This window comes from Mirounga angustirostris, unplaced genomic scaffold (genome assembly GCF_029215605.1).
Source record: "Mirounga angustirostris isolate CCGP_5_RB_7025 unplaced genomic scaffold, mMirAng1.0.hap1 SCAF_14, whole genome shotgun sequence".
NCBI classification, from domain to species: domain Eukaryota; kingdom Metazoa; phylum Chordata; class Mammalia; order Carnivora; family Phocidae; genus Mirounga; species Mirounga angustirostris.
Genome location: NW_026991722.1, coordinates 1,125,925 through 1,138,075, shown reverse-complemented (window position 1 = coordinate 1,138,075; position 12,151 = coordinate 1,125,925).

Here is a 12,151-nt window from a genome sequence, read left to right as displayed (position 1 = left end):
TCGTCCCCTCCACTCAGCCACCACAGTGCCATGGTTGCAGTGCCGTGGCCGCCTCCTCACCCCCGGGCCCACCAGGCATCTTTCAGGGGCGCCTGCAAACCCCAGCGGCCACCCATGGCAGCTGGTGCGTCCTGGAGCCTCCCCGCCCGAGGCCCAGCTGGGTAACTCTCCATCTCTCCTGGTGCAGACGCCCCAAACGAACGTGTCCTACACCGCACGCCTGTTCACGCCTTGGCCAGTACTGCTGTCCGCCCGAGTCTCTTCCCCATATACTGCCCCTTGATGCCCCCTTCCAGCCGAGACCTGCAGCCCTGGGGGGACCCCTGCCTGGGGATGCTCTCACACCCAGCAGGCAGAGGCCAGGGTTCTGCCAACACTCAGGATGCACGGGAGGGGTCCACAGCCAGCGGGGCGAAGGGAGAGCCTAACACTCAGGGCCTGTCGGGGGCCACGGCCGAGGGCCCAGCAGGGATTTTCTGCAGACATATCCCAGGGGCTCTTCCAGGACGACAGAAATGCTCCCCAGCCCAAAGTTTCTGCAGGATGTTTAAGAGAACAAGCTCAGCAGGCAGAACAAGGCCGCTCGTCCGACAAACATTTCTTACTGTCAAACATCTTTGGAAAATGCAGAACTACACTCGCTGGAGGCTTCTTGAGCTATAGGACATATCGGGGCTTTAAAATGCTAAAACGCATTGTGGGAAGTCCCAGAGGGTTAGATAACAGGCCGAGTTTCCCAGACTTCCCTCACGGTCCGCGAGCGCCCTGTCTTTCGGATCTGTGGGCAGCACGGCTGGAGGTCGGCGGGGAGCCGGCCACCACACTCTGGCCATCGAGACTGTCGTTGCTGAGCACATTCAGCCTATCCTGTGACCCTCATCACTCCCACAACTTTTCTTCAATGATTTCCTCAAAAATACTCATTTGAGGGTAAAAAATGAACTGAGCCGAGTCTCGTCCTCCATCCTGGGTTGTGAGGGAAGCTAGTGGGTGTCTCTCAGAAATACAGAAACGACACGCAGACATAAGCGTGCAGATATATTTTGGGGGTTGCGTGGCCCCGGGTCAGAAGCCCTTTCCCGCATGAACAGAAGCCAGAGGCTCCGGGGGGGCCTCCAGACGCCGGACGGCGACAGTGAGACACAGACAGAGCCAGGAAGTGCCCTGCACCTCTTTTCGGGGCCCTGCTTGGTTTTCCTAGCAGTCTCTGTCACCTGCAGGCGCACGCAGGGTGGATCTCCACGAGCCCCGGGAGCCAGCCGGTTCCACTAGAAACCCATCCAAAGTGGTTCCTCGCGGTCTCTGGGTAACAGCCGTCGGCTGCCTCCACGTCCCCGGGTAGGGAACCTCTACAACTGGTGTTCGGCTAGAGGAGCACCTCCAACCGACTCCCCGCCGGGTGACAAGGGCATTCAAATCCCCAGAACAGTGACCTTTAATCGACCCTCCTGGGAACGTTTCAGAGGATTCTGGTACCGATATGATATGATTGTTTGCCTAATGCATATTATCCACCCACCACGATTTTTACTGGTGCTTTAAATACATATTTATGTCATGAAAGTTTTCTTCTTAGATAAGTGATGCCTGTTTTTAGAAAATATGGTCGTGAAATGTTACTCCACCTTACTTGCACTCCGCAAGCGTGTCTACTAAAGCCACAAATTGCCGTGGCAGCAAACACCCACAATCGTGTGACTGTGTGGGAATATTTGGGGATATCCATATGTGTACATCATGATGTTTTGGGTTTTTTTTTTTCTTTTTTTTTTTTTTAAGATTTTATTTATTTATTTGACAGAGAGATAGACAGAAGAGCACAAGCAGAGGGAGTGGCAGAGGGAGAGGGAGAAGCAGGCTCTGCACTGAGCAGGGAACCCGATGCGGGACTCGATCCCAGGACCCTGAGATCATGACCTGAGCTGAAGGCAGACGCTTAACCATCTGAGCCACCCAGGCGCCCAAGCATGATGTTTTTAATACACGTATGTCTGTAAAAGGAGAAGACAGCGCTTCCCCAAAACAAGTAAGCAGAGCGCACCCCAAGGTCGCACATGGTTCCGAACACAAGGCACGTGGCGACGCGCAAAGCCGGCCGGCGCTCTGGAGCGCATCTGGGTCTGCAGACAGCGGATCATCTTTCTCCTACAGTCGCGTCCTCGCTCGGAAACCCGATGCAGCGTGGTGGACTGATCCACTGACGGTGGCCATCGGGTGGCACGACATCGGTAGACCAGCAAACACCACAACCTTGTGATATCGAAGTCCGCACTGACAATCAAAAGGCTGATATGTATCCACGTTGTCCAGGGAAAACCACTCTATATTCATTTCTCTGACAGAAAAACAGAATGTCAACATGAGTGCTGCCATTTTGTTTTACTCTGAGTGAAAGGGCTGTCAGGAGGCGTTAGAGGAAAGCGGGAGCCCACCAGCCCTACCTTCTCGTCTACATCATGAAATTTGCTGACTTTTGTGGAGCAAAATTCCATTTTCTGCCACTGCCCACCTGCAAGTTTTAAAACCCAAACCTAGGTGACAGCATTGGGTGGCCATTTCCATGAGTGCATAAGCTCTCCATGGCACATTCAGATTTTCCCGAACGGATTGGGGAAAACAACCTCAGAGCAGGGTGGTCACAAGAGAGTTCACCAGACCTGTGGTCTGTGCCCAGATGGTCCCCACTACCCACCCACCCATGCAGTCAGGAGTCCTTTTAATGGAGTTGCCTCAGCATAGGACCCGGGACGGAATCATGGGACTGCATCTGTGGCCATTCATTCAAATATTTGCTGCGCACCCGCTCCCTCCCACCCTCCCCCTTCCTACCATGGCCATGTAGTGACCACTCGGGCCAGGCCCAGGCTGTGTATCTGTTTCCATGTGTCTCTGCCATCTCAGTCCCCACCTCCACACACATTGTTTCTGCACTAACCCTTCCTTTGAAATTTGTATCTCCTCTGGTTTAGCACAAAGAATACAGGGTTCTAATGACCAGTCAAGGGTTCTTATATAAGTGGAGGCAATTTTCTCAATCGCAATCCTGCAAAGGTTCAGAGTCTAAGGAAGGAGCTCAGTCTTTGGAGATGCCTGGGTGTGGCCTGTGTGACCTCGAAGAAGGGGCTGAGCTCCCAGGCGCAGGCGCATCTTCGCCCACGGCTATCCCTCCACCCACAGTACTCTAGCGGTGTGGCCCTGGACAAGGGACCAGAGCTCCAGGGGCCTCAAGCTCCTCCCCATAGCATGGGGTAACAATAAGCACCTTGTAGGGTACTGTGAGGATCTGAGGACAAAACGAAAACCCTTAGCACAGAACTGGTGGATGGATAGTACGTGATCTTATTTAAGGACACACGTGCACAAATCATGGATACCATATATATATATATGAAAAGCGGAACCAGAGAGTGAAGTACATGTAATCTTGAAACACTTCCTCAAAGGAAAATGTGAAATTGGATCTGAAAATCAGTCAAGAAAATGAAAGCAGAAATATTTCAGATGAGTTAGATGTTTGAAGAAGGAAAGGTGAGTGGGAGCCAAGAGGGAAATTGGCTAGGTGGGACAGAGCAACGGGGAGAGTAAGAACTGAGATCATCTGAACAAATTCATCTGCAGAAGAAAATGAGGTACTTTGCCCCCAAAATCCAACCAAACAACAGCAAATGACAGGAAGGACGAGGGCAAAGTGCTCCTGAGGAGGGTGATATGGTACTTACAGAGACTGCATGTTGCCAGGGAAGCAAAAGGAAAAATACACTGTGCAGAAAATTCTGAAAGTCAGCCCTGTCAGAGAATGCATCAGCAGTAATAGGAACTTTGCACCATAATAAGGATGGGCAATGCTCACTAATGATAGTCTCCAGTGAAGACCAAAGTGAGGGCAGGTTCCTTTACTAACAAGTGACCTTCGGCATGTCTTTAATATCATCGAATCAACATCAATGCATCTGTAAAATGAGTTTATAAGCAGAGCCAGTGGAGAAACCAAGGAAACTGAAGGGCTCCCAACAGGATGCCTGGCCCCGTGGGTGTTCAGCAAAGGTGCCTTGGGGTTGAGGCACTTCGAGAAAGCATAGTACACATTTCTCCCCTTGAATTAGCTCAGGAAACCTAAGAGGGCACAGGGTGAGAACTTTAACCCGGGGGCACGTGGATGTGTTCGTGCATCGCAGAGAACCCCCTCCCACGCAAGCTGCCCTGGTGCCCCACACCAAGGTCGCTGGCAGAAGCACTTCCGGGGCACCCCCTATGGCCTGAAGTCCTGGAGAGGACGCACGCAGGGCCTCCGACCTGAGCGCACAAAAGCTGGTTCTGAAATGAAATTGAGAACAATACAAAATGAAATCTAACCAGAGCTAGGTTATGTGGGAAGGACCATAATCTTTCGGAGTGAGTCACAGAAGAAAACCCGTCGGAGAGGGTGGGATGATATCTGAATATGGAAGCAAGCATGATTTCTTGTTCTCAAAATCGCTGCGACACGTAAGCAGTTCCCACAGTAGTTCCGTTTACCAGGCAGAGCCGCGCTGTTTTCTCAACACTGGGGAGCGCCTTATAGCAGAGAAGGACAGGTGTTCTGGAGTGAGTCCATAGTGGAACTGGAGTGAGCCTCTTGAGCATCGCCCTGGTGTAGATGCCGTGGGGATGGGCAAAGGGGAGACCCGCCCGTCCTGTCCCGCATGACTCAGCGTGCTGACATGCTACTCTCAAACCTCACCTTCTCCTCCAGGCGCTCCGAGCAAGCCAGTCGCCAACCACCTTCTCTCCTCGCTCTGCCCTTGCTCCTTCTGAGATCCTCTGGCCTCTGGGCCTGCACCCTCGCACCCCGCTCTCTGGTTTCAGGATCAAAGATCACATCCGTCCCCTCTCTTCTTGCTTTCCCGGGCCTCCAATTTCTCCTGCCCTCTACTTTCCATGGAAGTGCCTCCCACACGTAGGTAAACATGCCCTCTTTATTAGTGTCTGATTTTCTCTCCTGCCTGGGCCCCTTCTTCCAGGCAAACATTTTATCTCTCAGCCTCTGAGCACGCTTTTCCTCCCATGTGCTGGGATGAGGCCCGGTGCCTTTGCTGCCCAAGAGGCCGGGGCAGAGCTGACGTGGGAGAGCAAAGCCATCCTTTCCGTGAGCTGAGCCGAGTAATGAAACAAACCCACAGCGCGGGCCGCACCCAGCTGAAGGACGCCATTCGAAAACGTCCCCACTCCTGAAGAGCCATTCCCGTGTTACCTTCAGTGACGTGGGGAGCCTGGCTCTGTGAAATTGGTGTGCCACCGTAGAGACTGGCTAATTTACACTATCACCGCGGCACCACCTGCTGAATACAAATCTGCGGTGAATTCTGAAAAGTGAAGAACTCTTTGTAAAGCAAATAATGACCCCTTCCATTTTCAAGCCTGTGAAATCCGGTTCAATAGGTTTTCTTAAAGCAGAGCGCACATGTGTAGAAGCAAACATTTCCAGACTTGAGGCAAATCCACTTTTCGCCCAGTGATCAAAATTGTTATAAAAGATTTTTTTTTAACTTTCCAATTCCAAGAAAATCCGTGTCTTTGGGGACAGTGTATCCCCTTCACTGGAGGGCAGGGAGGACCTCCTGTCATGCAGGAGCTCTGCATCACTTCCTCCAATCTGATTGCAAACAGAAAAGTCTGGATGAATCAAACATATGCAGCTCAAGGCACACAAGACGTTATTAAGCAAAAGTGTTCAGCAGTGGCTCCCAATGCAGAAATGGCCAGCACGCAGGTGGCATGTGTCAGCTCTTAAATCCTGAAAGCTGTCCTCCTTTCCCCCCAACAGGGCATCACTAAGGCAGAGAGACACCTCCCGCTCAGCAGCGCTGCTAGGGAAGCCAGGCGTGGTGGCCCCCGTGTCTGACACACCCGCTTATTTATTTAGCTAATCAAATCATATTGCATGGTTTGAGTAGGAGACGGTTCCTTCTGCTGTGGAGAGGTTTTTCTTTTCCTTGTTTTTTTCTGGAGAATGTGAACTGAAGCTAATCTGTATGATATTCCTCCTCTCCTGTGGCTGACCTGCCAGGACAGCCTGAAAGATCTGTTCTGCTAATAGCCCAGTGCATTAGTTCATAGTGAAGACATTCATCCTGGAACAAGAGCAGGACCCCAGCACCTGATTGCCTTTGTCCCCATCACAGTGGTTCAAGGACTCCGGGTGAGCTCCTGGCCCACAGGCCCGGCCTTCTGCAGAATTTCAGCTCTGTGCTTTTGCAGAGCTCAGAGCCAAAGCAAATGACATTTGTGATAATGAGAAAGCCAAGACCGATGGGAACAGTCACATCAAAGTTGTGCCCGCTTTTCTAAAACTTCTTTGAACATGTTGGGAAGAGCGGGTGTGCGCTCCAGCCAGGGAAATGGGGAGGGGGTGCCTCCCGCGCTGTCAGTGAGCTGGACGTACCCGTGCCTGGGGCAGGGGGTGGTCCCGCAGCTCTCACGCCCACTGCAGTTCGGCCCGCGCCCGCCGCCCCCGCCGGGCAGGAAAGCAGGAGGAGACTGCTTGGGGCCACTCGGGATGCGACGTCCCCCGGGCCCGGGCCAGCACTCCTCTCAGGGCTCCAGGACGACTGTGGGGCGGCGCGAGGTCACGAAATCACTCGTGGGGTTTCGTCCAAGACGCCCCCAGGCTGCACTCAAGCGAAGCGGCCCCGCGTGGCGGAGTCGGCGCCAAAGGGGTGGGGGTGGGAGGCGCCCCTAGAGCCTGGGCCTCGGGGGTGGGCGCGAAGGGGGCGGCGCGCGCCCGGGGTAGTGAGCCGGGACCGCCTCCAGCCAGACGCCGACGGCGCCCCGCCCCACCTGGCGGGACCCCCGCCCCGCCGGCGCCGCCCCCCCGGACCCTGCGCCTAGCCTCGGGACCTCCCCCGGGGCAGGCCAGCCCGGGGTGGGGCCGTAGCGTGGCTTTGTCCTACAGACTGGGTGGAATCCAGCTGGAGGGGGACCCTCGAGCCCCCAGCCCCCGCGGCGCTAATTAGGAGGATGGGGAGGGGAGGCCCCCGCGCCGTGGCCACGTCCTTTTTACACCCCCCCCACTCCCCTCCCACCCGCTTGTGGCTGAGGGTTGCAGAAATGCGGGAGGGAGGGGTTGGGGCGGGGGTGTCCGGTGAAGGGATCTCTGAAGACAGCCGCGCGTCGAGACCAGAATCGAAGCCTATAGGTGCGGACACCGGGCAGAGGAGGTTCCAGGACTCAGAAGTTGTGGGGTCCTGCCTGCGTACCCCCGGCACCCCTAAGCTCCTCCCCTCCAAAAGGCGCCCGAAACTCGGTGCGGAAGGGGCCTGGGCGTCCAGCGGCGCCTGCGGGGACACACGCACGCTCGCGGGTAAAGTTCAACCCTGCGCGCAGGCGGCCCGGCCGGCGCGGGGGCGGGGCAGCGGGGGGAGGGGGCAGGAAATGCCGTTAATTGGGGGAAATGCACACCAATTGTATGGCGGCCTTTGATGTGCGCCTCCAGGCGCGGCCTCTCCACGCCGGCGAGCCCACCCGGCGTGCGCCCTGCTCCCACCGCGCGCAGCCGGCCGAGCGCCAAGGACGTGTGACACTGGTTTGAAAGAGCAGGAGGCCGTGGGTCTCCTTCCGTCTCTAACGTCAGACAGCTCGCCTGGAGCCCCTCTGTCTCTCCCCGGCCCCCTGGCCTCCCAGCGCCCCGATGCCTGGGGGTGGGTGGGGAGGCCGAGCCCTGCGGAGGCTGGCCACGCTGACTGCGGGTGCCGACGAGGAGCGGCCGCCGCGTGTTGGCCTAACATATGTACACATAGAAATATAGCGTTCGTCCAAATGACATTCCGCTCACTCTCCCTCTTGCCCCCCTCCCTTCTTCTTTTCATCATCAGCAAATAAAGATTAGCTGGTAAGATTATAGAAAGCGTTTTCAGGCTGGTGCTGATCTTTATTCCAGAGGCTTTGTGATGATATTGATGATGATGATGGTCAAGCGGACAGTTTGATTTTTGTGTTTGGAGCTAGTTATAAAGAATCAATATTATATCAAGGGGTAACTTTCGTGATAAAGGACTTTAACCACTCTGGCTATTCATCATAAGTCTGTAGCAAGCAGATAGGTCAAAAGAAATTATATTGCACTAAAGACTGAGTCTTCTTATCTCTCCCATACCAGGGGAATAGGGACAAGCCGATCGATACGGTAGCTGCTGTATACTTCTTGCAATTATCAATAGCTGATTTCGCCTTTTGAGGCCTGCATCTAATAATGCAAGCAAATAATAATCGTTTGAGCGTCCCGATAAGCAAGGGAGCCAAAGTTTTAGCTGGCCAGCATTATTTATGTCATCGTACACGCTGAAGTGCCCCTCCTAGGTCTGTATGCAGCCCGGATACACAGTTCAGGGTTACAAGAGAAGTACTTTCATATCGTTTGCATCCCTGAGTGTGAAGATGGATGGCCATGCGCTGATGTTCGTCTGCGAGACATAAAAAGCCATGAAATGTTTGCCTGGGATGCCTACTCCTGAGGTAGTAAGCCATCCTGTAATGTACAAGATGCTATGAAGCACACAGATCTAGATGGATTTATATACTATGTTCTTGGCTCCCATCTATTAAAAATTTCGACATAGTTACCTCAATAGCTTTGAAAGCCAAGAGGGTGACAGCAGGAGCTGAGTGGAATGTGGGTGGGGCAGTGAGTTGCGTATTGGTTTATTTAAGGAGAACATTTTTTTTTTTTTTTAAGGGGAAAGTTATCTTCAAGTGGGTGAGCAAGAAGCTTGGGGAAAAAAAGCCTTTTCAAAAAGCCATAAATATAATTTGGGGCTACATGTTTGCTAGCGCCCCCACAATGTAACAGAAAAGCAACATCTTTATAATTGGCACTTGACATGCTGTTTGCGTTGGGCGGTAGTGCACCAGGCACAGATTTCCTGTTGATGGAAACATTTATCACTGTGACTACTCCAGAGTGGCAGGTGGTGTTATCAATTACCTCTTCTTACCAATAATAATATTAGTATGGTAATATCTTTGCTCAAGTGAGAACCAATTAGCGGTCACTTGTCACACCATTAAAGACACAAAATCATGCTGGATTTAATGGCAAGGACCTAAAACAAAAGTTGGGGGTGGAGGAACCAGAGACAAGGGAGTGAAGGCCAGTGGCGAGAACTGTGATTTGGGGGGGGGGGGGGAATGAAAGGAGACAGAAAATAAAGCTGTAATACTTTAATACTTTTTCTGTATTAAGTGGCTAGGGAAATAAGCACATGATAAAGTATCAAATGCACCTCAGGTAAAAATGTGCTTTGTGGATGGAGAGCCAGGTAGCTTCCCTAAGCTGGGATGTTGAAATAGAACCAACTCTTCAACCTCCCCTTGTCAAATCCATCTTGCAGATAGGCTTTCTGTTTTATCTGAATAAATGATACAAATTAAATCAAACATCTAATTATATGCTCCACTAATGTAAAATCTACAGTATTAATTTGTAAATAATATTATTAAGCAGACAAAATAATAACATGTCGCCTCATAAGATGAAAACAACATTGCAAGAGGAAAGACAATTAACAAATTAGATTTAATTATAGAGAAGAAAAGCAACTTTTGTTTTTGCAATAGTATTTAGGTATGACAATATTTTAATAGGCAGTGGTCATGTGATGGTAAGTCTATGTGTTCTGCATGCATGAGTGGGTGTCCGCACCTCGGGTGCACATTCCCGTGGTTGCCCTTAATCTAGGCACGACTGGAGGATAATCCTGTCCCTCATCTGTGAAAATATGCTGTTGACACGCTGTCACCTCACAATAAATCTATTGTCATGACTCAAGATGCATATGCTTTCATTAAAACTTGCTGCAGTGAATAAAAACAGAAAAGTTTCAGATCTCAGTGGAGAGAGGCAAGGAAGGCAGAACAGGTAAGTGAGGAGGTAATGTGCCTTTTGCTTTCGGCCTTTTAAAAATATATATTGATCCTGTTTACCCCAGTCGATTTTTAAAAGGGTGTGCCACAGATTCACTGATCTGCACCATTTTAGCACTGGCGGGGAATTTGCGAAGGTTATCGTTTCATATCCTCCCTGACCCTTTCCTCCAAGTCTGCCCGATTTTCTCAACGAAATCCCAGCGCAGTACGCGCGGAGGACGGTATGGAGCCTGCGACTTCCCCCAGCCCACTGCACCCTGCACGCCCGGGCGGGACCTGAGCCCACACCCGGCAAGTCGGGCCGGTGCAGCTCCGAGTCCTGCGTTCGCGCCCGCTCACTGTGAGAGCCACCGTGTCCAGCACAGCGCCAAGCACAGCCTGCTGCACCTTCCCCCTTACAAAGCTCGGCACGACTTGCGCGACACCCCTGCAATCTGAGGGTTTGCTTCTTACAGATAAAAGGGCAGGGGTCTCAGATTTGCCTCCACTGGAGGCACCTAAAAGATCCTCTCCAAGACCACACCTCGTAGAAAATGCAAAGCAAGTTGACAAAAATTAAACAGTTGCATTTGGGAGTCCCATAAAGACCTAGGGATATCCTGCCAGTGTGTTGGAGAAAGGTTGGGGGCAGGGGGAGAGGACGAATGGCCTTAAGAACAAAAAAGGTGGGGGTCGGCGCGCGCCAAGTAATCCAAAGAGGAGGAGTCGGTGCCATGGGGGCCAGGAGGCTGCGGGGGAGCCGGGCTCGGGCTTCCTCTGAAAGGCTTCGGACGCTGCGGGAACCTACATTTGCTTCTTCTTCTTAAAGTGTGGATTAAAAAAAAGAAGAAGAAGAAGAAGAAGGGGAGGGGGGGAAAGAAAATTAACCAGATCCCAAAAAGCAGTGCACCTTTAACCTGAGGTCTAACCCACCGATGATTGTTTTTGAGTTCTTGCTCTTCTAGAAAGACATCACCAAAATCTACCTTTCAGCAGCAGCTTAGCAACTTCACCCAACTCTGGCCGGTCCTGTAAATTCTGAGAGAAACTCCCATTCGCTACAACCGCCCACTCCTCACCAACACACGTCCCCTTCTTCTCCCCCACCCCTACTTCTCTTTGCCCCTTTTTCTCTGGGAAAGTTCCTGGCCCCGCTTGCCCCAAAGCCCCGGCCACAGGCTGCAAACTTTTCACTGCCAAGCGCCCCTCTGCCGGATGCAAGAGCATCCCCAAAATGCTCGCAGCATTTGCCAAAGTTCACAGGGTAATGGCGATATAAGGATGTCCCCCCTCCCCCCCGCAGAGCTTCTCCATAAAAGCGTGGTGTGGGGCGGACAACTCTACACTTCAAACATCTTTTATTTGTCTTTTTTTTCCCTTTTCAAAACCAAAATCGCCTTAATGATTACGCCCGCCACTAAAGAGCAAAACAAAACCAACCTTAAGGGTTTGGTTTTTTTTTTGAGGGGGGACAAATGTGGCGGCGGGGATTCTTTGGAGGGGTGCCGACCTGTGCGCTTCCTTCCTCTGATTTTCCTGCGCTTTCCTGGAGCCCAAAGCTGTTGCTTCGTGAAACTTACACAATTAGAGTCGGGCGAGAAAACGCAGGCTGGGAAGCGAGAAGATTCTAGAACGGAAAAGAAGCCCGTGGAGAGGCGGGCGAGCCGCTCAGGGTCGGGGTCCATCCCGTGGGGGGGCGGGTCCCGCAGCCAGGCAGAGCCCCACCCCCAGCCGCGCGCGGAGCTCGCAGCCCTCCGTGCGTTCGGGGCTGGCGAGTCGCCGCCCGCTTCCCCCCAGCGCACGACACTGGGGAGGCCATCCGTATCAAAGCTCCGCACCACACAGGGCCACATGTGAGGACAAAAATAAGGAATTTAGGAAATGAAGAAAGACAAACTGGGACGAGGGGCGCACAGGGCCGGGCGCGCCGGCGCCAGGGCCTGGGGCACAACCGGGTGGCCGCTCGGGGACCGAGGACACGCGCGAGAGTGAGCACGCGGGAGAGGGCGAGCGCGCGTGTGCACGGGGGCGGTGGGGCGCGCGCGCGGTGCGGGGGCGCGCGCGTGTGAGCGCGGGCGAAAGGCGGTGGGCGTGCGGGAGCGCGCCGCGCCGGCCGCCCGAGGGTGCGGGGCCGGGCCAGACGCGCGCGACCCCCTCACCTACCCCCGAGCCACTCCCGAAAGTCCTGGAACGCAGCGGGCCGCGCGCGGGACTTTCGTGGACTTGGAACTTGGAGTCGCGTGGCCTCGGGGCACCTTGCATCCCTGCCCAG